Genomic DNA, 27,182 nt, shown 5'->3' on the forward strand with positions numbered 1-27,182 from the left:
CTTCACTTGTTAGTCCCTTTGAAAGAGTTACACTTGACATTTAGTGACAAATCACCTCCCTTAAGGCTCTTAAGTCACATACCACCTACTACAGACTTGAGATTTAAGTCCTGTACAAGACAATAATTCTCTACCAAACCAAAAATACACTTCTTGAGAACTGTCACCTCCTCCTCCAACCGTGAGCCGCTCTTCAACAGGCTTCCTTGAAGGAGATCTTTAAAATAGAAAACAGTTATGAACTGGCATGCTGTAGTCCATGAGGTTGTAAAGAGTCAGACATGACTTAGCAACTCAGGAACAACAACATTTTCCCCTATCTCCAGAGGAATTCAGTATAAGGTAGTCTTTAAACTATATCCATGAGCTTTTACCCATAGTAGGAAGACACACATTAAAATATGAATTTACTAAATGCTAATTATTTTCCAGGAAATGAATTAGAATTAGAAATGGCTTGCCAAGTAGCACAGTGGTAAAGAATCTGCCTGCCAATGCAAGAGATGCAGGAGACACAGGTTCAATCCCTGGGTTGGGAAGATACCCTGGAGGGGACCCACTCCAAGATTCTTGCCTGAGAATCCCATGGACAGAGGAGCCTGGCAAGCTACAGTCCATGAGGCTGCAAAGAGTTGGACAGGATGCATGCAAAATTGGAAATGGGCCCAGATGGCAGAGTAGGAAGACCCTGCTCACCTCCTTTCACAGGTATACCAAAATTACAACTATTTACAGAGCAACTATTGCTGAGAAGATCAGAATCGAGAGAAAAGATCTTCTACAATGAGCGATATAAAGAAGGAACCCCAAGACAGGTAAGAGGAGTGGAGTTGCAGTATAGACGAACCCATACCCCAGGCTGGGCGACCCACAAACAGGAGGGTAATTATAATTGTAGAGATTCTCCCCAAAAAGCAACAGCTGTGAGCCCTACATCAGGCTCCCCAGCCTGGGGGATCCTACAATCAGATGAGCCACCAGAACTTTTGTCTTTGAAGTCTGTCGGAGCTTATTTTCAGGAGATTCAGAGGGCTGTGGAAATAGACTCCATTCTTACATGGTGCTCACAGACTCTCATACACTTCAGGACCCTGAGCAGAAGCACTAATTTGAAAGGAACCTAAATATTTTCACATCAACATATGCAATCAGTCCTACTATTCCATTGGATATATAATTGATACCTTGTACAATTTTGTGGGCTTAGAAAAATGAACTAATTGCATATTTTAGTTGCAAATCGCCATTCACAAAGAAAGCCAATAAGGTCCCTAGAAATATAACAGATAGGAAATTCTGATTGGAGTTTGGTCAGTTTCTCTTTCTAAACAGGCAAGACTGGGAAAGTATTTGTATGATAAAGAGTTCCCAGTTTCTGCATCCTTCATGCATTTTCCACCTTGCTTGACCATCTGTTGCAAACTTCCCAAACCAATCTCTTTCTTATTTGTATGTGGAAGAAAGGCATTCCCTAAGGAAATGCACAAAATTGAGGTATTTTATGGATGCAGTCAGCATGTAACAAATGACTTATGGCAACCATCTGAAATGTAGCAATTCCGCATTTTCTAAGTCCATTTACTACACTCTGCTACACTCTTGAGACCTAACCAAGACCCCAAATGTTTCATTGTGTCCAGAAAACACTCTGAGATGAACTTTTTATAAAGTAGTAAGTGTCCTTGGGCATATCTATTGCTTCCAGGTAAACTTAACTATGATAGTCATTAATATAGTGGTCAGAAGAAATGTCCCAAACACCTCAGTTGCAATTAAAATAAATAAAAGGATGCCAGGGATCACACATAACACACCATAGCCTCTAGTGTAAACCACTTTCAAGATTTGCCTGCTGTACTTTTTATCATACTTACCTCAGTTTTTGGCAAGATAATTATAATAGCAACAATTTTATATAAAAAGTCACTGTCACTGGCAAAATATCAAAATTTTGAATATATTTAATAGTCAATAGCTGTGTAGCTATATTAAAATAATGAGATGTACCTCTGATAACTTCTTTATTTAATTATTAAATTCTTCACAATGCTAACAACACCTCCTGTCGTTCACTCGCTGCGTCCAACCATGGACTGCAGCAACCCAGGCTTCCCTGTCCTCCACTATCTCCTAGAGTTTGGTCAAGTTCATGTCCATTGAGTCAGTGATGCTTTCTAACCATCTCATCCTCTGCTGCTTCCTCACTAGACACTGGATAAAATCCAATCTCCAAACTTGACACTGGAATTTAAGACTTGACAGCTCCCTCCTACCTACCTCTCTAATTTTAACTCCCTTTGCTACACTGGATAAACCGTCTCAGTCTACTTCTTCACTGAAAAGATGTTCAACATTGGTAATTATTAGAGAAATACAAATTTCTCAAAGCTACAAAATCACCTCACAACAGTCAGAATGGGCATCATCAAAATGCCTACATATAATAAATTCTGGACAGGGTGTGCAGAAAAGGGAATCCTCCTACACTTTTGGAGGGAATGTAAATTGGCATAGCCACTATGGAGAACAGTACAGTAGTTCCTTGAAAAAGTAAAAACAGACCTAATGTATGATCCTGCAATCTCACTCCTGGGCATAAATGTGGAGAAAAATCATAATTTGAAAAGATAAAGCACCTTAATATTCATAGCAGCACCATTTACAACAGTGAAGACATGGAAGCAACTTAAATGTCCATCGACAGGTGAATGGATAAAGAAGATGTGGTATGTATACATTCAATGGAATATTATTACTTGGCCAAAAAAAGAATGAAATAATGCCATTTGCAACAACATGAATGGACCTAGAGATTGTCATACTAAGTGAAGTCAGAAAGAAAAAGACAAATATTGTATGATATCACTCATATGTGAAACCCTCCCCCCAAAAATGAATGATATGCATGAAGTTATATACAAAACAGAAATAGACTCGCAGACATAGAAAACAAACTTGTGGTTAACAAGGGGGGAGGGGGAGGGGGAGGAATAAATTAGGAGTTTGGGATTAACAAGTACACACTTCTCGTATAAAATAGATAACCAAGAACCTATTGTATAGTGAAGGGAACTATACAAAACATTCTGAAATAGCCAATAAGGGAAACAAATCTGAAAAATAACAGACATATATATGTATAACCAAATCACTTGAAACTAACACAACACTGTTAATCAACTATACTCCAATATAATTTTTTCTTCAAATAAAAAGAAAGAAGGAAAGAAATAGAGAGGGGTGAGGGAGAGACAAAGGGAGAGAGGAACAGAGAAAGGAAGGAAAGAAGTCACCATTCCTTAGGAGTTTTTTTTATAAGATTCTTTCTGCCTATTGGCTCCTCGCTTCTACATTTAGAAGCATCATCTTTTCTTCCAGACTTCTAAATACGGTGACAGAGTCTGATGATTGTAATGATAACATTTCTTAATAAATAGAATTATAATTCTTATTATCTACCACATGCTATGGTTCGAATATCCTAATTTTATAAGAATTCTCACCCTCGGTGTTAAGACATCAAACTTTTTTAAAATATCACTTCTCCTTTCATACTTGTTAGCATTTGTCTTAGATACTGCGGTGCTCCCGTGTTGGGTGCATATATATTTATAATTGTTATATCTTCTTCTTGGATTGATCCTTTGATCATTATGTAGTGACCTTCTTTGTCTCTTTTCACAGCCTTTGTTTTAAAGTCTATTTTATCTGATATGAGTATTGCTACTCCTGCTTTCTTTTGGTCCCTATTTGCATGGAAAATCTTTTTCCAGCCCTTCACTTTCAGTCTGTATGTGTCCCCTGTTTTGAGGTGGGTCTCCTGTAGACAACATATGTAGGGGTCTTGTTTTTGTATCCATTCAGCCAGTCTTTGTCTTTTGGTTGGGGCATTCAACCCATTTACGTTTAAGGTAATTACTGATAAGTATGATCCCGTTGCCATTTACTTTATTGTTTGGGGTTCGAATTTATACACCATTTTTGTGTTTCCTGTCTAGAGAATATCCTTTAGTATTTGTTGTAGAGCTGGTTTGGTGGTGCAGAATTCTCTCAGCTTTTGCTTGTCTGAGAAGCTTTTGATTTTTCCTTCATACTTGAATGAAATCCTTGCTGGGTACAATAATCTGGGCTGTAGGTTATTTTCTTTCATCATTTTAAGTATGTCTTGCCATTCCCTCCTGGCATACACACTGAGGAAACCAGAAGGGAAAGAGACACGTGTACCCCAATGTTCATCGCAGCACTGTTTATAATAGCCAGGACATGGAAGCAACCTAGATGTCCATCAGCAGATGAATGGATAAGAAAGCTGTGGTACATATACACAATTGAGTATTACTCAGCCATTAAAAAGAATACATTTGAATCAGTTCTAATGAGGTGGATGAAACTGGAGCCTATTATACAGAGTGAAGTAAGCCAGAAGGAAAAACACCAATACAGTATACTAACACATATATATGGAATTTAGAAAGATGGTAACGATAACCCTGTATACGAGACAGCAAAAGAGACACTGATGTATAGAACAGTCTTATGGACTCTGTGGGAGAGGGAGAGGGTGGGAAGATTTGGGAGAATGGCATTGAAACATGTGAAATGTCATGTATGAAACGAGATGCCAGTCCAGGTTCAATGCACGATGCTGGATGCTTGGGGCTGGTGCACTTGGACGACCCAGAGGGATGGTATGGGGAGGGAGGAGGGAGGAGGGTTCAGGATGGGGAACACATGTATACCTGTGGTGGATTCATTTTGATATTTGGCAAAACTAATACAATTATGTAAGGTTTAAAAATAAAATAAAAAAAAGAAAAAAAAATATCACTTCTAATTCTCATAAATTTCATTCATGCAGTGCATATATAATTTTTCAATTCGATACAGTGCAGCAATATAATAATGACCAAGGCTGATGTGGGACTTGCCCTCATGGAGGGCACCACAGTGGGCAAGAAAGGGTAATAAACTATGAAGCATGTATTATTATTATACAAGGCCATAGATGGACAACAGCAACAAGCTCAGAAAAGAGAAGTAATTTAGCTAACTCTACACACTATGCAGCCATGAAATTAAAAGACACTTGTTCCTTCGAAGAAAACCTATAACCAAGCTAGACAGCATATTAAAAAGCAGAGACATTACTTTGCCAACAAAGGTCCCTCTAGTCAAAGCTTTGGTTTTTCCAGTAGTCATGTATGGATATGAGAGTTGGAAGTTGCAAGATATAAAATCAACACACAGAAATCCCTTGCATTCCTATACACTAATAATGAGAAAACTGAAAGAGAAATTAAGGAAACAATTCCATTCACCATTGCAACGGAAAGAATAAAATACTTAGGAATATATCTACCTAAAGAAACTAAAGACCTATATATAGAAAACTATAAAACACTGGTGAAAGAAATCAAAGAGGACACTAATAGATGGAGAAATACACCATGTTCATGGATTGGAAGCATCAATATAGTGAAAATGAGTATACTACCCAAAGCAATTTATAGATTCAATGCAATCCCTATCAAGCTACCAACGGTATTCTTCACAGAGCTAGAACAAATAATTTCACAATTTGTATGGAAATACAAAAAACCTCGAATAGCCAAAGCTATCTTGAGAAAGAAGAATGGAACTGGAGGAATCAACCTACCTGACTTCAGGCTCTATTACAAAGCCACAGTCATCAAGACAGTATGGTACTGGCACAAAGACAGAAATATTGATCAATGGAACAAAATAGAAAGCCCAGAGATAAATCCACGCACATATGGACACCTTATCTTTGACAAAGGAGGCAAGAATATACAATGGATTAAAGCCAATCTCTTTAACAAGTGGTGCTGGGAAATCTGGTCAACCACTTGTAAAAGAATGAAACTAGAACACTTTCTAGTTTCTAACACCATATACAAAAATAAACTCAAAATGGATTAAAGATCTCAACGTAAGACCAGAAACTATAAAATTCCTAGAGGAGAACATAGGCAAAACACTCTCTGATATACATCACAGCAGGATCCTCTATGACCCACCTGCCAGAATATTGGAAATAAAAGCAAAAATAAACAAATGGGACCTAATTAAACTTAAAAGCTTCTGCACAACAAAGGAAACTATTAGCAAGGTGAAAAGGCAGCCTTCAGAATGGGACAAAATAATAGCAAATGAAGCAACGGACAAACAACTAATCTCAAAAATATACAAGCAACTCCTACAGCTCAACTCCAGAAAAATAAATGACCCAATCAAAAAATGGGCCAAAGAACTAAATAGACATTTCTCCAAAGAAGACATACAGATGGCTAACAAACACATGAAAAGATGCTCAACATCACTCATTATCAGAGAAATGCAAATCAAAACCACTATGAGGTACCATTTCACGCCAGTCAGAATGGCTGCGATCCATAAGTCTACAAGCAATAAATGCTGGAGAGGGTGTGGAGAAAAGGGAACTCTCTTACACTGTTGGTGGGAATGCAAACTGGTACAGCCACTATGGAGAACAGTGTGGAGATTCCTTAAAAAACTGGAAATAGAACTGCCTTATGACCCAGCAATCCCACTGCTGGGCATACACACTGAGGAAACCAGAAGGGAAAGAGACACATGTACCCCAATGTTCATCGCAGCACTGTTTATAATAGCCAGGACATGGAAGCAACCTAGATGCCCATCAGCAGATGAATGGATAAGAAAGCTGTGGTACATATACACAATGGAGTATTACTCAGCCATTAAAAAGAATACATTTGAATCAGTTCTAATGAGATGGATGAAACTGGAACCTATTATACAGAGTGAAGTAAGCCAGAAAGAAAAACACCAATACAGTATACTAACGCATATATATGGAATTTAGAAAGATGGTAACAATAACCCTGTGGACGAGACAGCAAAAGAGACACTGATGTATAGATCAGTCTCATGGACTGTGGGAGAGGGAGAGGGTGGGGAGATTTCGGAAAATAGCATTGAAACATGTATAATATCATGTATGAAACGAGTCTCCAGTCCAAGTTCGATACACGATACTGGATGCTTGGGGCTGGTGCACTGGGACGACCCAGAGGGAGGGTATAGGGAGGGAGGAGGGAGGAGGGTTCAGGATGGGGAACACAGGTATACCTGTGGCGGATTCATTTTGATATTTGGCAAAACTAATACAATATTGTAAAGTTTAAAAATAAAATTTGCTTTTGAATTGTGGTGTTGGAGAAAATACTTGAGAGTCCCTTAGACAGCAAGGAGATCAAACCAGGCAATCCTAAAGGAAATCTGTCCTGAATATTCATTGGAAAGACATGCTGAAGCTGAAACTCCAATACTTTGGCCACCTGATGCAAATAACCGACTTATTGGAAAAGACCCTGATGCTGGGAAAGACTGAAGCCAGGAGGAGGGACAACAGAGGATGAGATGGATGGATGGCATCACCAACTCGGTGGACATGATTTGGAGCACTGGGAGTTAGTGATGGATGGGGAAGCCTGTCGTGCAGTCCATGGGGTTGCAAAGAGTCAGACACAACTGAGTGACTGAACTGAACTGACACACTAAGCCAAGTTTTATCTCCTTGTCCAACTTGTTCTCTCATTTCTTGATCTAACTGCATTATCCAAATTATTATGATATGGTGTGGTATGGTATGGATGCAACATTCATTCAGCACTTACTGTATGCTACTCTGCATTGATATTTAATATCTATATGTGCATCCTTTCATCCTAAAGGGTTAAAACCCTTGAAAGCAATGACCCCATCAAATACCTTTGGTGTCTCTGAGGGCAAGGGCAGTGTTGAATCTGAAAAGCAGATATTTAACAAACTCAATGATGACATGAACACTCTCCCACTTGTAGTTATTATCAACAGACATTATAACTTTCTAATAGTTAATATGTAACACTTAGTAAGCACAAAGAATATTATCCTACACTTTGCCAGTGTCAAGTATTTTATTTTAAAGCACATCTAATATGTTTTAAGACATACGAACTTACTAAAATATGAAAACAATGATACAAGGCTATTCTCTAATCCATAGACTTTATTCAGATTCTGTTAATGGTCCTAGTAATAATTCTTATATCAAATGAATATCCAAGACTAATACACTGCATTCAGTTTTCATATTAACTTAGTCTCCTATAATCTAAATATTTATTGAGTTTTTATATTTAAAGATTTCGCATCTTTAAAGAGAACAGTCCATATAGAATGTTACATATAGAATGTCTCTAATGTGGATTTGTGTAATGGTTCCTCATTACTGGATTCATATTATGGACTTTTGGTAGGAGCACCTTGGAGGTGATACGGTCGTGTAAAGTTCTTCTTAGATTACTGTATCAGGAGATACGTGCTGTGTGCTCAGTCGTGTCCATGACTGAGTGAAGTCTGTCAGGATTCTCTACTGAAAAGTTAATATTTTATACTTTGTGACTGGTAAGTCTTACGAGGAGATAAGTTGAGACTAAGTAAATATTCCATTACTCCTTAAACTTTCACCACTGGTTTTCATAGCCATTAAAAATTCTTGCCTGAATCAATTATTATTATTACAATTCAGTTCAGTTCAGTTGCTCAGTCCTGTCCAGCTCTTTGCGACCCCATGAATCACAGCACGCCAGGCCTCCCTATCCATCACCAGCTCCCGGAGTCCACCCAAACCCATGTCCATTGAGTCAGTGATGCCATCCAACCATCTCATCCTCCAATTGCCAAACAATAATTCCAATTCTGCTATTCTTTATTAGTTTGGAGAAAAGAAACTGTTGAGGAAGACTTCTCTTTAATTCATTTAGTTCACTCTACTGATTTGAATTCATGAATTCATATTCAATAGGATAAAATCCTTTGCCTTCATTCTTTATCTTGATGTTCAAATTATCTAGTATGTGGCTAGAGGAGGTCTCTTCAAACATGCTCCTGTATCCTTTGGAAACATCAGCCATTGAGTACATCCTCACTTTCTGCCACATCATATTCCAGGTTCATCTTGTATTTCCCATGCCTCAGTTCTGGAATCATATATTTTTCCAAGGAGCCCAGGAGTTTTCATTCATTTTAGTGGATAATGGTATTTGAAAACCAACACAGGGCTCGTTTTCTTTTGAACATCTTGAATCAGGCTGAACAAAACATTCCACATTAAAAAATCAAACGACCCTTCTCATTTTTCACCATACATGCCCCCGCAGGACCATCTGACTTCATGAGTCACTCACTTGAAATATGCCCTTCCTTGGCTTCCCAGGCGACATTTTCTGAATTTTTCTTAGATCTTACTGGTGTTACTTCTTGGTTTCCTTTGCAAGTTCTTCCTCATTCTTGCTGACCTTTGTTTACTGTATTACCCTAGGACAATCCTTAGAGTTCATCTCTAAGTATATACAGTTCCTAAAGAACCTCACGAAGGAGGCATGATAGCATGATTCCAGAAATCAGTCTGCCTGAGTTTGCATCCCAACTCCATTACTTACTACGAGTAAGTAGATTATAAAGAAGATATATAACCTCCTATGCCTCAGAATTCTCATCCATAAAATGGAAATATTAACAATACCTACTTTACAAGGTGGTTCTGAGAGTTAAAACTGTTCCTGGCCCATAATAAACTCTATATATCATCATTATCAAGTCCCACATTTTTAAATACCATCTTTATCTCTCTCCAGCCTTAATCTCCTCTATGAAAGTGTGAAAGTGAAAGTGTTAATCACTCAGTCATGTCCAACTCTTTGCGACCCCATGGACTACTGTAGCCCACCAGATTCCTCTGTCCAAGGAATTCTCTAGGCAAGAATACTGGAGTGGGTTGCCATTCCCTTCTCCAGGGGATCTTCCCAACCCAGGAATCAAACCTGGGTTTCCCACATTGCAGGCAGAATCTTGACCATCTAAGCCACCAGAGAAGACCCTAACTTCCTCTATACTCAGAAATATTTCCAGCATCTGTATATAAAATGGTGACTAGGTATCTAACAGAAATCTCAAAATTAACATATGTAGGCCCAAACATTTAACTTTATTCATAATGGCTCTTATCTCCTGTTCCCCAGTAATTTCCATTTCAGAAAACAAGAGATGGAAGGATCCATTTGAAAACATAAATAAAATCATATTGTCTCTCTCCTCAAAATGCTCAAAAGACCTAACTTTATAAAAATTAAAGAAAAGCCCCTTACTGTGACCTACAGGCTCTGTGTAGCTTTGTCTCAACTACTTCAACAACTTCCCATCTTTTCTTTGCCTCCCTACTCACTCAGGGCCTTAGCACTCTCTTTGCCCCTACCTGAAGCTCTCTTCCTGTCCACATCCAAATGTCTCATTTGCTCACAGTCTATATCAGTCAGATTGTTTTGGAGAAAGAGAACAAAATGAACTATGCATACAATTGCCAATTCAAGACCCAGGAAGAGCTAATGTTTCAAATGGAGTCCAAAGTCAGGAAAAACCCATGTCCCAGGTCAAAGGAAGTAAGAATTTTCCTTCCTACTCATGGGAGAATCAGTTTTCTTGTTCTACCCAGGCCTTTATCTGATTTAATTCTATCTGAGAATTTAATTTAATCTCAGATAGAAGACTGACCTGCATTAAGGAGGGCAATGTGCTTTAGTCAGTTTACCCATTCAAAGGTTAATCTCATCCAAAACACCCTCGCCAAAATTCCCAGAATGATGTTTGACCAAACATCTAGGCACCCTATTCCACAGTCAAGTTGATGCACACTATTAACCATTACACAATCCTTCACAGAATTTTGCTGAAATATTATATTAGATAGAATGTCTCTGCTGCTGCTGCTGCTAAGTCGCTTCAGTCGTGTCCGACTCTGTGCAACCCCATAGACAGCAGCCCACCAGGCTCCCCCGTCCCTGGGATTCTCCAGGCAAGAACACTGGAGTGGGTTGCCATTTCCTTCTCCAACACATGAAAGTGAAAAGTGAAAGTGAAGTCGCTCAGTCGTGTCCGACTCTTAGCGACACCATGGACTGCAGCCCACCCCTATAAAATCACAACCATGTTCTGCCTCTGGTTCCTGTACTCTTTTTCTTTCTAGCACTTATTCTCAACTGATGTATTAAATTGGTGCTTTATGTTTACTGTCTCTTTCTTTCTCCCTTTCACCTAATACATTTGATTATAAGTTTCATGAAAGCATGCAATTTGTTTTATTCACTGCCTTATTTCTAGTGCTTGGAACAAAGAGGTAATCATTAAACATTTGCTCACTGAATGTGTGAATATCTTCCTTACTTGCCATATTATTTAAAAGGTAAACTAGCTTGTTCTTTTAACACAAAGAGGAGTAATAAGCCATAGAATTTAGCCATTCATATGTGAAAACCTAGAGACAACCTTCTAGAAGAGAATCATTCCTGACAATGGAAACTGCCTCTTTGTTTTAGAATACACATATTTTTATGTGGATCATCATCATCACTCTTAAAAAACCTATAGATGTTTATTTCTCTTATTTCAGCACAGTAGTAACAAAATCTTTGATGAGCTTTTAAGAGATTACCAGTTCAGGTCAGTTCAGTTCAGTCGCTCAGTCATGTCCAACTCTTTGCGACCCCATGAACCGCAGCACACCAGGCCTCCCTGTCCATCACCACCTCCCAGAGTCTACCCAAACCCATGTTCATTATGTCAGAGATGCCATCCAACCATCTCATCCACTGTTGTCCCCTTCTCCTCCTGCCCTCAATCTTTCCCAGCATCAGGGTCTTTCAAATGAGTTATCTCTCCACATCAGGTGACCAAAGTATTGGAGTTTCAGCTTCAACATCAGTCCCTCCAAGGAAGAGATATCTCACGTCCAAGGTAAGAGAAACCCAAGTAAGATGATAGGCACTGAGAGAGGGCATCAGAGGGCAGACACACTGAAACCATACTCACAGAAAACTAGTCAATCTAATCACACTAGGACCACAGCCTTGTCTAACTCAATGAAACTAAGCCATGCCGTGTGGGGCCACCCAAGATGGATGGGTCATGGTGGAGAGGTCTGACAGAATGTGGTCCACTGGAGAAGGGAATGGCAAACCGCTTTAGTATTCTTGCCTTGAGAACCCCATGAATAGTATGAAAAGGGAAAAGGATAGGACATTGAGAGATGAACTCCCCAGGTCAGTAGGTGCCCAATATGCTACTGGAGATCAGTGGAGAAATAACTCCAGAAAGAATGAAGGGATGGAGACAAAGCAAAAACAACACCCAGTTGTGGATGGGACTGGTGATAGAAGCAAGATTTGATGCTGTAAAGAGCAATATTGCATAGGAACCTGGAATGCTAGGTCCATGAATCAAGAGATTACCAAGTTCAGCATAATTATCAGAACTATGAATAATTGACTGGTATTTTAAAGTTGTTGCTAACTTAAAAAAAATAGGTAAATTTCTCAACCTCTCAAATAATATTTTATAGCAGTTATCAACTGAAAAGTTGTGATGACTACATTTCTGAGTTAAAATAAGCTAGCACAGTGATCAGTTAACAAAAAGTACATATGATACACCTTCAGCTCTGATTTTTTGTTGTTTATGCTGACAACCATCTCCATTCTGCTGCCTCACTCACTTTACAGATAAAAGGAAAACATTTCTCTTTTTCATTTTCCTACTCCCAGTTGCCCTTTCTCTCATTTCATCTCATTTGATCTCATTTCTATTTTTGACTTCTATTAAAAAATGGAATTGTCTATGTTAAATCTACAATGCCCTGTATCTTCATCAATTTTGTTTCAATAGAACACAAATCTGGAAACAGATAACTGTAGCCTGTCAGGGAGTATTTCCATAATAAGGCAGAAGTTTCTAAAATTCATTTTTAAGGGAAGTTTCCTAATAAATTTTTAAAGCATATTTTTTTTTCGTTCTCAGCATCAAAGTCTATTATTTTCATAAGCAGTTTTGGGAATGGTATATTCACGTGTGAAATTTTGATAACATCCTTTATTATGTTGTTAACAAATGTAGAACTCAATTATTTCAAATCTGTTCAATTAATGCTCTATTGCTTTTTCATGCTGGTCAGTCATTCTTTTAAGCTCTTTGCAGAAATAACAGGAGCTTAAATCACATAATACTTGGTGTTTGAGGAGGGGGTATGCTTTGAAAAGCTCAATTCTCTAAGCGAAGTAGTTCTGAAAACTGTTTTCATTTTCTGGATGATAATCCATCAATTTCTACAGTCCTTAAAATAATATAAAGCAGTTAAGTCATGGAGTTTCCAGCTTTACCTACCACTAGAAGTCAGCTTAAGTCCTGTTTGGAAGGATGTAAAAACATTTTTTACAAAGAAAAATTAATAGCCTCAAGCATTTGGATAAGGACAAAATAATCCACAAACACTAATGTTTTGCTTTATTGTGAAGCCTTCAAAATGTGTTAAAATGAAAGAAAAAAAAATCTCAAAGATATCTTTAAAGGAAAATTCTAGAAATTAAATCTTTTCTCCATAGTGACATATGTATTCATTTATAGTAAATACAGTTTCAAAGACTCAGAATCAAAATAGACTGTCTCAGCTCAATGATGCCAGAGAAAAATCTTGGTTTGATAATTGCAGAAATAGTTCAAGAAGTCAGGAAATAGAGAGTTTGATTCTCCTATGATCTGTCAGAAATTTCAGCACAAGTTTTGTTTTAAGGCAGCAGTAATTCCAAGATTTTGGAGTAGAGAAACTATAGCAAACTATAGTCCCAGATCAAATCCAGCTAAGGGCCTGCTATGGAATGGTCTTTACACTTTTCAAGGGTTGTTTTTAAAAAGGGAAGAATAAAGAAAGTAAAAGAAGAGGAATGTGCAAAGATAACTAAATATAGCTAGCAAATACTAAAGTATTTACACCAGGCACTATATAGAAAAAGTCTGCTGATCCCATAGTCTGAAATTTACATTTAGTCAATTTTAATTTTATTAAAAATACTAAATTTGTTAAATTTAAATTTTATGCCCAGGAAAGCAACAAAACTAGGACATAGAATCCTAGAAACAAGAAAAAGTGAAAGCACCACATCTATCACAAAAATTATCCAGGAATATGGATTAAATGCAGTGGTATGCTTGAAGTGGTTCACATTGGTTTCCAAGGACCAGTTATTAAATCAGGGGGAATTTTGTGAGTTAGTTGGTAAAGCACTGCTGGTTTGAAACCAGCTATGTGTGAGAATATTTACACCACAGAAATTAGTAAGCACTATAAGCAGAGGGTTTTCTCGGAGAGAGGACTGTTTATGTTTTGTCTGCTTTAGAGCACATTAGTGACTGAATGAACTCGTCACGTGAACTGTAAAGCAAGATTTCTGTCAAAGAGTCTCAGTGCACCTTGCTCAACCTGACATATATGTCTAACAAAGTCATCTTTAGCCTTTGCACATAGTTCTTTTGACTATGAACTTTCTTTTAGAAAAGTGTAGCTCATGCAGTTTGGGATTTGTGCTAACCACCACCACAGTCTCCCATTTCTACAGGGTTAATGACTGAAAACCTTCTGGTGCCAAATACAAAGAAATTCCAGATGGACTATTAGCAGCAGTCTTTTAAAAGCATGTGTGTGAATGTGTGTGTGTTGTGCATGCATTTGGATCTCCCCAAGAGAAAAAACTAAAAGAAAGCTGGAAAGCAGAGGGACTGGCATGTGAGCTGACTCCACAGAAGCTGAATGGAGGGCCACTGCTCTCACAAACGAGGGACTTAGGATTTAAAGTCCTGAGAATATACAAGAATAGATGTTATCACATAGATTCTCAGATGAAGGCAGGACATTTGAGTAATTTTTAAAGCAGTAAAATGCTACTATATGAGTAACTATGGCTCAAGAAAGTGGTTCAGGGAAGTCAAAGGAAATTGAAGGTTGGATCCTGAATGATAAAGGAGTCTTCCTTGAAAAATCATAAGACACAGGTTCAGATTTAACCTACTTTCTTTTATTTTTCAATTCTTTTTGTTTTTAGTAACTGTTTTACTGCTTATTTTTGAAGTTTTTTTTTTTTAATTTCAAATCTATTTGTTTTTAATTGAAGGATAATTGCTTTACAGAATTGTGCTGGTTTCTGCCAAACATCAACATGACAGCCAAAGGTGTACATATGTCCCCTCTCTCTTGAAACTCTCTCCATCTCCCTCCCCATCCCATCCCTCTTGATCTGGACCCTACCAAGGTGAAAAATTAGCATTAAAAAGCAATGATAATCATTAAAAGGTATTTGGCAGAAACAAATATAAGCCTCCTTAAAAGGTTAAATTATCAGAGATCGGTCTTCTAACAATAAGCCAGAAAGTACAAAAATGTAGAATATACAAGGAAATAAGAGACAATGAAGAAAGCTAGTAGACTCAATAAACATATGGAACTTGAGAAAATAAAGCTAAGAGTTAAGTATTGGGTTGGCCAAAAAGGTCATTCAGATTTTGCTGGAAAATGCTAGGGAAAAACCAGAATGAACTTTTTTGGCTAACCCAACATTTTGAAATGACAATATTCATGTAAAAAAGAAAATTGGAGGCACACGTTACAATAAAAAACACTTACAAAAAACAAACTTGGCAAAATTTAAAAAGAAACAAGCTAGATTTCTAAAAATAAATGAAACAAAATCACAGAAAAAAGATTTAGTAAACTGTATGTAAAGAAGTTACCTAGGCAGTGAGCACACACAAATAAAAGAATACCTGAAAGAAAAGTTAACACAATCAACAACTTAACAGGAAGGTCTAATACATTGTCAGTAGGAGTATAGATAAAAAATACAAAGAATGGAGAAAGGTGATACTGAATTACAACTGACAATTTCTTGTAACTGATTAAATGCAAGAATCTTTCGCCTCAAGAAAGAAACAGAATAAAATAGAAGATAAGTAAAATAAAATCTATTCTTTACCAGCTGAGCCACAAGGGACACCCAAGAATACTGGAGTAGGTAGCATATCCCTTTCTCCAGCAGATCTTTCTAACCCAGGAATAGAACTGGAGTCTCCTGCATTGCAGGTGGATTCTTTACCAACTGAGCCATCAGAAAAACCATACATGGATACAGTGAACATAAAGACAAAGAACAAATCTTGAAAGTGACCAAAGAGAAAGAAACAAAGTAACATTAAAAAATATTATCAGTTCAGTTCAGTCACTCAGTCACGTCCAACTCTTTGTGACCCCATGAACTGCAGCACACCAGTCCATCACCAACTCCCAGAGCCTGCTCAAACTCATGCCCATCAAGTCGGTGATGCCATCCAACCATCTCATTCTCTGTCGTCCTCTTTTTATCATGCCTTCAATCTTTCTCAGCATTACGGTCTTTTCAAATAAGCCAGACCTTCCCATCAGGCGGCCAAAGTATTGGAGCTACAGCATCAGACCTTCCAGTGACTATTCAGGACTGATTTTCCTTAGGATTGACTAGATTGATCTCCTTGCAGTCTGAAGGACTCTCAAGAGTCTTCTCCAACACCACAGTTCAAAGCATCAATCCTTTGACACTCAACTTTCTTTATGATCCAACTCTCACATCCATACATGACTACTGGAAAAACCAGAGCTTTTACAAGATGGATCTTAGTTGGCAAAGTAATGTCTCTACTTTTTAATGTGTTGTCTAGCTTGGTCATAGCTTTTCTTCCAAGAAGCAAGCATCTTTTAATTTCATGGTTACAGTCACCATCTGCCATGATTTTGGAGTTCAAGAAAATAATGTCTCTCACTGTTTCCATTGTTTCCCCATCTATTTGACATGAAGTTATGGGACCGAATGCCATGATCTTAGTTTTTTGAATGTTGAGTTTTAAGCCAGCTTTTGCACTCTCCTCTTTCACCTTCATCAAGAGGCTCTTCAGTTCCTCTTCAGGTGTGTCATCTGCATATCTGAGGTAATTGATATTTCTCCTGACAATCTTATTTCCAGCTTGTGCTTCATCCAGCCCAGCATTTCACATGATGTAGTCTGCATGAAGTTAAATAAGCAGGGTGACAATATACAGCCTTGAGGAGCTCCTTTCCCAATTTGGAAACAGTCCATTGTTCTATGTCTGGTTCTAACTGGTGCTTCTTGACCTGCATACAGATTTCTTAGGAGGCAGGAAAGGTAGTCTAGTCTAGTATTCCCATTTCTTTAAGAACTTTCCAGTTTTTTGTGATCCACAGTGTAGTAGATCACAGTGTGATCCACAAGGCTTTAGTGTAGTCAATAAAGCAGAGGTAGATGTCTTCCTGGAATTCCCTTACTTTTTCTATCATCCAACGGATGTTGGCAATTTGATCTCTGGTTCCTCTGCCTTTTCTAAATCCAGCTTGAACATGTGGAAGTTCTTGTTTCATGGACTGCTGAAGCATAGCTTATAGAATTTTGAGCATTACTTTGCTAGCATGTGAGATGAGTGCTCTTGTGCAGTAGTTAGAACAATCTTTCACATCTCCTTTCTTTGGGATTGGGATGAAAACTGACCTTTTCCAGTCCTGTGGTCACTGCTGAGTTTTCCAAATTTGCTGGCATATTGAGTGCAGAACTTGCAAAGCATCTTCTTTTAGAATTTGAAACAGCTCAACTGGAATTCCTTCACCTACACTAGCTTTGTTCATAGTGATGCTTCCTAAGGCCCACTTGACTTTGCACTCTAGGATATCTGTCTCTAGGTGAGTGATCACACTATCATGGTTATCTGGGTCATGAAGATCTTTTTTGTATAGTTCTGTGTGTTCTTGCCACATTTTCTTAATATCTTCTGCTTTCTTAGGTCCATAACATTTCTGTCCTTTATTGTGCCCATCTTTGCATGAAATGTTCCTTGGTATCTCTAATTTTCTTGAAGCGATCTCTACACTCTCCCATTTTATTGTTTTCCTCTATTTCTTTGCATTGATCACTTAGGAAGGGTTTCTTATCTCTCCTTGCTATTCTTTGGAACTTCATATTCACATGGGTATATCTTTCCTATTCTCCTTTGGCTAGTGTTTCTCCTCTTTTCTCAGCTATTTGTAAGGCCTCCTCAGACAACCATTTTGCCTTTTTGCATTTCTTTTTCTTGGGGATAGTCTTGATCGCTGCCTCCTGTACAATGTCACGAACCTCTGTGCATAGTTCTTCAGGCATTGTATCAGATCTAATCCCTTGAATATATTTGTCACTTCTACTGTATAATCATAAGGGATTTGATTTAAGTTAGGTCATACCTGAATGGTCTAGTGGTTTTCCCTACTTTCAATTTAAGTCTGAATTTGGCAATAAGGACTTCATGATCTGAGCCACAATCAGCTCCTGGTCTTGATTTTGCTGACCGTATAGAGCTTGTCTGTCTTCGGCTACAAAGAATATAATCAATCTGATTTCAGTATTGACCATATGGCAATGTCCACATGTATAATTGTCTCTTGTGTTGTTGGAAGAATGTGTTTACTATGACCAGTGTGTTCTCTTGGCAAAACTCTGTTTTATTAAAAAATATTTATTTTATTAAAAATTTTATTTAAAAATATTTATATTAAAAAACATAAATCTTTAATAATTTTTTCAGTAGCAACAATGGATGGAATCTAGAATATTCAGGATAAAATGAAAGTACTGAAAAAAGTTATTGATAATTGCTACTCAGCTAAACTATTATTCTAGAATAAAAAATAAAAGAATCTTCAGTAAAGAATGAGAGAGAGAGCCAGAGAGAAAGGGTCTGCTCTAAGAACTACTAAGGGATATACCTCATGGAAGAGGAAGTTAAATTCAGAAATGAACAGTGGGAAGGAGTGGTAAGAAGAGACAGTGTCGTACAGATCCGTGAGTCTAAAGAAGCCTTGACTAAATCATTTTGCAAGCCACAACTAAAGATTCCACGTGCTGCATGAAGATCAAAGACCCCGAGTGTCACAACTAAAACCTGCTGCAGCCAAATGAATATTTTTTTAATAAATTAAAAAAAAAAAAGAAAGAAAGAAGCCTTGACTATCTGTATTGGTCAGCTCTCTCTACCCTAACAAAATACCAGAGACGGGGTTGCTTAGACAACAGAAACTTATTCTCTCACAGTTTGGGAAGCTGTAAGTCAAGATAAAGATACCAGTGTCGTCGGTGTCTTGTGAGATCTGTCCATGGCTTACAGAAGATCATCTTTCCTCTCTGTCCTCACAAGGTATTTTTTCTAAGTATGCACACTCCTGGAGTCTCTTTCCCTTCTTATGAGTACATTGGTCCTATTAGGTTGGAAATTGTTATGACTTAATTTCACCTTAATTAAAGGCCTTATCTCCAAATATATTTATGTTAGGTGTCAGGGCTTCAACATATTAATTCTGGGGCACACAATTCAGTTCCTAACACAACATAAGATAATAACAAAAGGTAATTTCCAATGGAAAAAGAAAATAAGTAAAATTAAAGTATCAGAAAGCAATACGTAAAAGTATGCATCTTTGATTTCTTCAGAAGGAAAAAAAAAATATAGGTTTAGATTTTATGTCAAACAAACATGCATGTTAAAATTTTAAACCACAGGCATATTGGGTTGGCCAAAAAATTCAGTTAGTGAATGTGTTGTTCTTTAGATTTTATGTCAAACACACATGTTAAATTTTTAAAACACAGATATATTGGGCTGGGTAAAAAGTTCAGTTAGTGAATGTGTTGTTCAATAAAGTTCTTCATGAAAATGAAAAATGTGTCATCTACTTAAAACTGAACAAACTTTTTGGCCAACCCAATAGACTATAGTAATTTCAAATAAGAGTAGGAAGAGGTAAAAATAAAAATTTGCTCAATCTAATAAACATAAAAAAGAATCATAGATAAAAACAATACATTTATATTCACCCTAAATATTATAGATGTAATATAAAAATATCTTTAAATCTGTTGATGATTTTACAAGAAAGCATGGAATATTCAGTCCCCAAACTAAAGCAGGAGCCCAAAAAGTTAAGAAGAACACTGAAGCTCATTTTTACCTTGAAGCCCTTTGCTGAACCAAGAGAACTTAAGCTTTGGTTTTTACTACTTCAAAGAGGCATGAAGCATAGAAGAATATAAGCTAGCCAGTATAAAAGTAATGATAGGAATATAAAATCAGAACTTTGCAGCTTCGATGACTAAGACAAATATCTTCAAGTTCATAAAGATGTAGGTGGAGAGTAAAATATTCACACCTTGCCAAAGAATCATCCTACAGATTATTGGTTAATTTAAAACTAAGTGAGCCTTAACAAAGGTAAAATATGTTGGTCACCACTTTAAAGGTTCGAGGCTGGCATCACTGATAATAAGCCAACCTAAGTACCCGCTGACGATGCAACAAGAGCACATAACAGCAAGTATTCGTGCCAAAAACTGCACCCAGCATCGAATCATATCTACAGACTTACCTTCCAGTTCATACAAAAGACAGGGCATAGACAATTTCATGACATGGAAAAACAGAGAGACCAGTACAGAATGGAGACTTTCTGCATGACAACTGGCCAGGTCTTCTCACCAGTTGATCATTGAAAAGAAACAGAAAAACAAAGGCTAGGGACTGTTTGAGATCAAATAAAACTAAAGAGTAAGTTTGAATACGGACTGTATCTAGATGATATTAAAAACTTATTGCTAGTTTTCTTAGGTGTATAAGAATTGTTTTGGGAATATGTACACTACGATATTTAGGTGTGAAATGGTTTGATATTTGTCAACTCTCTTGCAAATGATTTTGCACAGATAGGTAAATGTGCAGATAAATATGGCAAAAGTGTTAACATTCTTAAAGTTACAAGTATAGACTCTAGAATCAAACTGGTCTGGTTTCTCCTCCTACTTTCATCTCTTTCAAGTCCTCACCCAGTTCAGCATTGCTTACCTCCTGGTTGTTCCAGAAAGTTCTGCCTTAATTCCTGTCTCAATGCTTTTTCCCCCTGAGGTACCCTCTGCCTGGACTGCCTCTCTACCACCAATGAATTTATCTGTGATCCAGTTCCATCTTGACACACAGCCATTCCTGACCACTCTGCCTTCAGGGGACTCTTCAAGTGGCCAGTCTTCCCCATAGAATGGATTTGTATGAGAAAGGGGTTGAATACTCTCCTGAATTCTTCTCTGTTTATAATCTTAGGTTCACACATGGCTGTGATAGAAAACAAGACAATGGACCAAGGCAGGGTCTCAGACCCTGGAAATAAGATTCTCAGTGCATTAAACTAGACCTATGTGTAGAAAGAGAGGGGTCAGTATAAGAGACAAGAAACAAGAAAAACAGCTGTGAGAACTAACATTTTCTTCCCAGGCTCGTGATTCAGCAGGTGGAGCAGGATGAAGGCATTCAGATGAATTGCATCACTCCTGCCTTGTCCAGTCTTCTAGGCATGCAGTAAATCAGCAGGCTCCAGAATTGTGTGTGTTTTCACCACAGAATTCTCGGGGCCTCCCACAAAACCTCTGCCTCTTATTTGTGATTTCCATCGCTCTGCAATTATTTTTGCCAGCTGTCTCTACACTCAGCCATTCAATGCCTTTGTCCCAATGTAAGTAATAGCTCAGATGGTAAAGAATCTGCCTGCAATGCAGGAGCCCTGAGTTCGATCACTAACTTGAGGGAAGATCCCCTGAAGAAGGGAATGGCTACCCACTCCAGTATTCTTGCCTGGAGAATTCCATGGGCAGAGGAGCCTGGCGGGCTACAGTCAATGGGTTCACAGAGTTAGACACGACTGAGAAACTAACACAGACAGGTGAATGAAGTTGAGAAAATGTTTGATGCCTTTGGTCACACTGGACTCTGAGTAAGGGTCCACGATGAGGCCCAGAAGCACTGTACCGTCTGGGAAAATCCCTAAAGAGACCTGTGATTTCTCCACCAAATTCATGTAGGTCATAAGACAGGAGTCTCTAATAGAAAAAATGGGGACACTCAATTCCTTCCAAATAGCTGGTTAATTCTTTCTCTTCCTCATTCTTTTTCCTTATTTCCCACTCAGTATACTCACACTTTAAATTGTGATAAACAGCACATGACATAAAGTTTATCATCCTAGCCATTTAAGTAGGGCTAAGTATATTATCATTGTAACAGACCGTAGAACTTTTGCATCCAGCAAAAATATAACTCTGTATCCATAAAATAACAGCTTTGCATTTCCCCCTTTCCCCAGGCCCTGGCAACCCGAATTCTACCTTCTGTTGCTATGAATTTGATTATTTTAGATACCTTATATAAGTGGAATCAGGTAGAATTTGTCTTTTGTGACTGGCTTATTTCACTTAGAACAATGTCCTAAAGGTTCATCCATGTTGTATCACATGACAGGATTTCTTTCTTTTCTAAGGTCAAAAAAATACTCCATTGTGTATATATATATCACACATTTTATCCATTCATCTCTTGATGGACATTTTGGTTGCTTTCACCTATTAGCTAATGTGAATAACACTGCAGTGAACATGGGTGAGGAAATCTCTCTTCAAGATAATGCTTTTAATTCTTTTGGGTATATATCTTGGATATACAGTAATTCTTGGATCATACAGAAATTATATTACTTGGCTCACACAGTAATTCTTGTATGAGATTCTTGGATCATACAGTGAGATTCTTGGATCATAATTACATGTTTAAATTTTTAGGAATCTCTATTCTGTTTTTCACAGCAGCTGAAGAGTTTTATATTCTCATAACAATGTGCAAAGGCCCCAATTTCTCTATATCCTCACCTTCATGGCCTGGTATTGTTATTGTTGTTTATAACATCCATCCAAATGAATATGAGGTGACATCGCATAACTGTTTTGATTTGCATTTCTCTAATGATTAGGAAATTCTGAAAGACATGGGAATACCAGACCACCTGACCTGCCTCTTGAGAAACCTATATGCAGGTCAGGAACCAACAGTTAGAACTGGACATGGAACAACAGACTGGTTCCAAATAGGAAAAGGAGTACGTCAAGGCTGTATATTATCACCCTGCTTATTTAACTTATATGCAGAGTACATCATGAGAAATGCTGGGCTGGAGGAAGCACAAGCTGGAATCAAGATTGCCAGGAGAAATATTAATAACCTCAGATATGCTGATGACACCACCCTCATGGCAGAAAGTGAAGAGGAACTAAAAAGCCTCTTGATGCAAGTGAAAGAGGAGAATGAAAAAGTTGGCTTAAAACTCAACATTCAGAAAACTAAGATCACAGCATCTGGTCCCAACTACTTACACTGGGACAAAGGCATTGAATGGCTGAGTGTAGAGACGGCTGGCAAAAACATGGGAAACAGTGGAAAAAGTGTCAGACTTTTTTTTTGGGGGGGGGGGCTCCAAAATGACTGCAGATGGTGATTGCAGCCATGAAATTAAAAGACGCTTACTCCTTGGAAAAAAAGTTATGACCAACCTAGATAGCGTATTCAAAAGCAGAGACATTACTTTGCCAACAAAGGTCCGTCTAGTCAAGGCTATCGTTTTTCCAGTGGTCATGTATGGATGTGAGAGTTGGACTGTGAAGAGAGCTGAGTGCTGAAGAATGGATGCTTTTGAACTGTGGTGTTGGAGAAGACTCTTGAGAGTCCCTTGGACTGCAAGGAGATCCAACCAGTCCATTCTAAAGGAGATCAGTCCTGGGTGTTCATTGGAAGGACTGATGCTAAAGCTGAAACTCCAATACTTTGGCCACTGATGTGAAGAGCTGACTCATTGGGAAAGACCCTGCTGCTGGGAGGGATTGGGGGCAGGAGGAGAAGGGGACGACAGAGGATGAGATAGCTGGATGGCATCACTGACTCGATGGACATGAGTTTGAGTGAACTCCGGGAGTTGGTGATGGACAGGGAGGCCTGGCGTGCTGCGGTTCATGGGGTCGCAAAGAGTCAGACACGACTGAGCGACTGAACTGACCGACTGAATGATTAGTAATACTGAGCATCTTTTCATATGCTTGTGGTCACTTGCATATCTTCAGTGGAGAAGTGGATATTCAAGATCTCTGCCCATTTTAAAATCCGGTTTGTTGTTTCTGTTGGTGAGTAAAAAGTTCTTGTAAATTTGTATGTTATTCCTGTATAAGACATTTTTTGAGTTACAAATATTTTCTCCCAATCTATACGTTGCTTTCCACTCTGTTGTTTCCTTTCATGTACAAAAGTTTTTAAGTTTGCTGCTGTCTCATTTGGCTATTTGTGCTTTTGTTGCCTGTGCTTTGGTGTTACGTCCACCCAGTCATTTCCAAATTCAAGTTCAGAAAGCTTTTCTTCTATATTTTCCTCTAGGAGTCTAATAGTTTTAGGTCTTATCTTTAGCTCTGCAATCAACATTGAGTTACTTTTTTTCCTATATGGTAAAAGCTAAGCATTCAATTTCATTCTTTAATTTGTAGATATCCAATTCTCCAAACACCTTTTGTTGAAGAGACTGTCCTGTCCCCCTTGTTTGGTTTTGGAACTTTTGCTGAAGATCATTCAGCCACATATACAAGAAAGTTTACTTCTGTACTCTTTATTTTGTTCCATCTGTCTTCATACTAGTATCACATTGTTTTGATTACTTTGTTATTTTCAAATCAGGAAGTGTGATGCTTCCATCTTTATTTTTCTCTCCCAAGATTGTTTTGGTTATTCAAGGCCCACTGAGATTATATATAAATCTTATGATACTTTTCCATATTTTTGCAAACAATGGCATTGGGGTTTTAATAGTGATTGCACTGAATCTGTAGATAGCACTGGGTAGTATGGACATTTTCAGCAATATTAAGTCTTCTAATCCATGAACATGAGATATCTTTTCATTTATCTATGCCTTTTAATTTATTTCAGCAATGTTTGATAATTTTAAGTGTACACATCTTTCACTTCCTTGTTTAAGTTTATTCCTAAGCATTGGATTCTTTGTGATGCCTTTGTAAATAAGATTTTCTTAATTTCCTTTAGTATAAAGGTATTTGGCAAAAGTAATTAAAAGTCTGGATTCTATATGATCATACGAACTGTCACAGACCCTGAGATAAGGGTTCAGGGACAAACATCTTATTTGGGAGGTGACATCCCAGTAGGCACTGGTAGAGGAGCAAGGGCATGAGACAGAGGAAATAAGGCAATTTACAAAGGATGCATTGTTCTGCCAGTCCACTGGTCTTTGTCCCCACTGGATGAAACTGGGAATAGTTGTGGCATGTATGTCTGAGTGATCCCATTGGTGGTATCATTAGCTGAGAGATGCCCAGGGATCATTAATTCTCTTTCCTCTCCAGCCTGCCAGGAACCTGAAAAGAGAGACTATGGCTGCTAGAGAGAATCCTCAGGGAGTTGGGAGCCAGTGCAGTCTGCTTCACATACCTTGATACATATATTTAAACTAGTGGCATAACCTTCCTGATATATATTTACACTAGTGGTATACTAACCTCTGAAGTTTCAAATGCATCTTCTCTCCACTGCCCTGACTCATCCATTTCTGATTATTAGGGACTGAGCAGGACGTCAGCCAGGGTTTGTCTGGAAGGGGGAACTACTCTAAAGCCAGCTAGACAGCAGATGAGCCTCAAATATGGTTGGGTTAGTATCCGTTTTTATTTGGCTGCACAGATTTTCTGCTTCCAAAATCATCCTAAATTAATTTGGGAAGTTATTTTCCTACCGTACCTCTCTTCCAGCCCCCTATCCATGCACACAATCTCCAGTCCAAGTGAATGAGGAAATACACATTCAGTTTGATTCAGGTGTTAAAAAAACTAAGAGAAAGTGTCAGCAAAATTTTCTGTAAGAGTCAAACAGCAAATATTTGGGGCCCTGTAAATGAATAGGCAAAATTAAGAATGTTGTGGAGGCAATAATATAACAAAAGGAAAAAGCAAATTTACATACTTTTTCTTTTTACAAAGTTCAAAAACTATTGAGTCTATTTTTTGTAATAGAGGTCTGCAAATGGAATTCTCTTCTTTTGAAGGAGGGATAACATTTCACTTAAGTGATGTTCAAAGTTAGTATACCCTACAACAAAAATCAGTTGCAAATGTTCATCTGTTAATGCTGATTTGTAATGAGATTTTACCAATTTAATCTTTAAAAATGCTCTTTCACATAGATAGATATTGTCAAGTACTGATACTAATTCATGAGCATATAATTTTCATTGTGGATATTCATCAATTGGAAGACATTTATAATTTCTATTAGATTCTTCTCTTGGTATTTGTCTTTCTGTATGCCATTACAATGTAGATTAATCACGTCCAATTGAAGGTTAAGTGGAAGCTCCTCGGTTGTACAATTAAATGGATTTTGAAATATGGAAATTCCCTTTTCACTTGCATTGAGTGCTACTAGATCTGTAGTTTGAGTTTAGAAAATATATCTGCTGTAAATGTGTGTAAGATTAAAGATATCCTTATTTTAACTCTTAATATTACAATAAGTATACAAAGAAGCTTGTGATTCAAGCTATATTACTTGTTCTGAAAATACTTTTACCACAGTATAAATGTTATATATAAGTGCTGTTTTGCTTGGTAATTTAGTTTTAACTTATTATACATTATCAAGTCTTCAGCCAAAGCAAATTAACTTCCAAAATGTGCAGTGTTCCATAACAGTTGAAGATAGTGCTCTTGTTCAGAAAACTTTCAATCTCAGTCCTCAGGTCAAACAATTGCAATGAAATGTAATTCCTGTTAAATTACCAGATTGCTAAATGGTGGGGAAGGTCGGGATATTTAATTTCTATTTCTGACAAAACTTCACAAAATGGATGATGAATAGATCCATGAGAGTGAATAATGTTTGCTGCTGATAGTGTGTATGCTCAGTCACTCAGCTGTATGTGACCCCAGATACTGCAGCCCTCCAGTCTCCACTGTCCATGGAATTTTCCAGGCAAGAATACTGGAGTAGGTTGCCATTTCCACCTCCAGAGGATCTTCCCATCCCAGGGATCAAACCCATGTCTCTAGTGTCTCCTGCATTGGTAGGCAGATTCTTTACCACTGCGCCACTTGGAAAACCCACCAGTTCAATAAAACATGATAAATTCAAACATTCTCTGCAAAATTCTTGCCAAAGAATAATATGCAGAATAACCATGGCATTTTAACACTTCATATTTTCAAAAGCTTTGTAAATTTGTTCAACTAAATTTACTCTTGTGTCACATATTGTTACCATTTTCTTTTATAATGCATTTTAGCACATTCCACTTCAGGTAATATTGAATTGGTGTCTTTTTTTTT

The sequence above is a fragment of the Bos indicus x Bos taurus genome, chromosome 7, assembly GCF_003369695.1.
Source record: "Bos indicus x Bos taurus breed Angus x Brahman F1 hybrid chromosome 7, Bos_hybrid_MaternalHap_v2.0, whole genome shotgun sequence".
Lineage (NCBI taxonomy): Eukaryota > Metazoa > Chordata > Mammalia > Artiodactyla > Bovidae > Bos > Bos indicus x Bos taurus.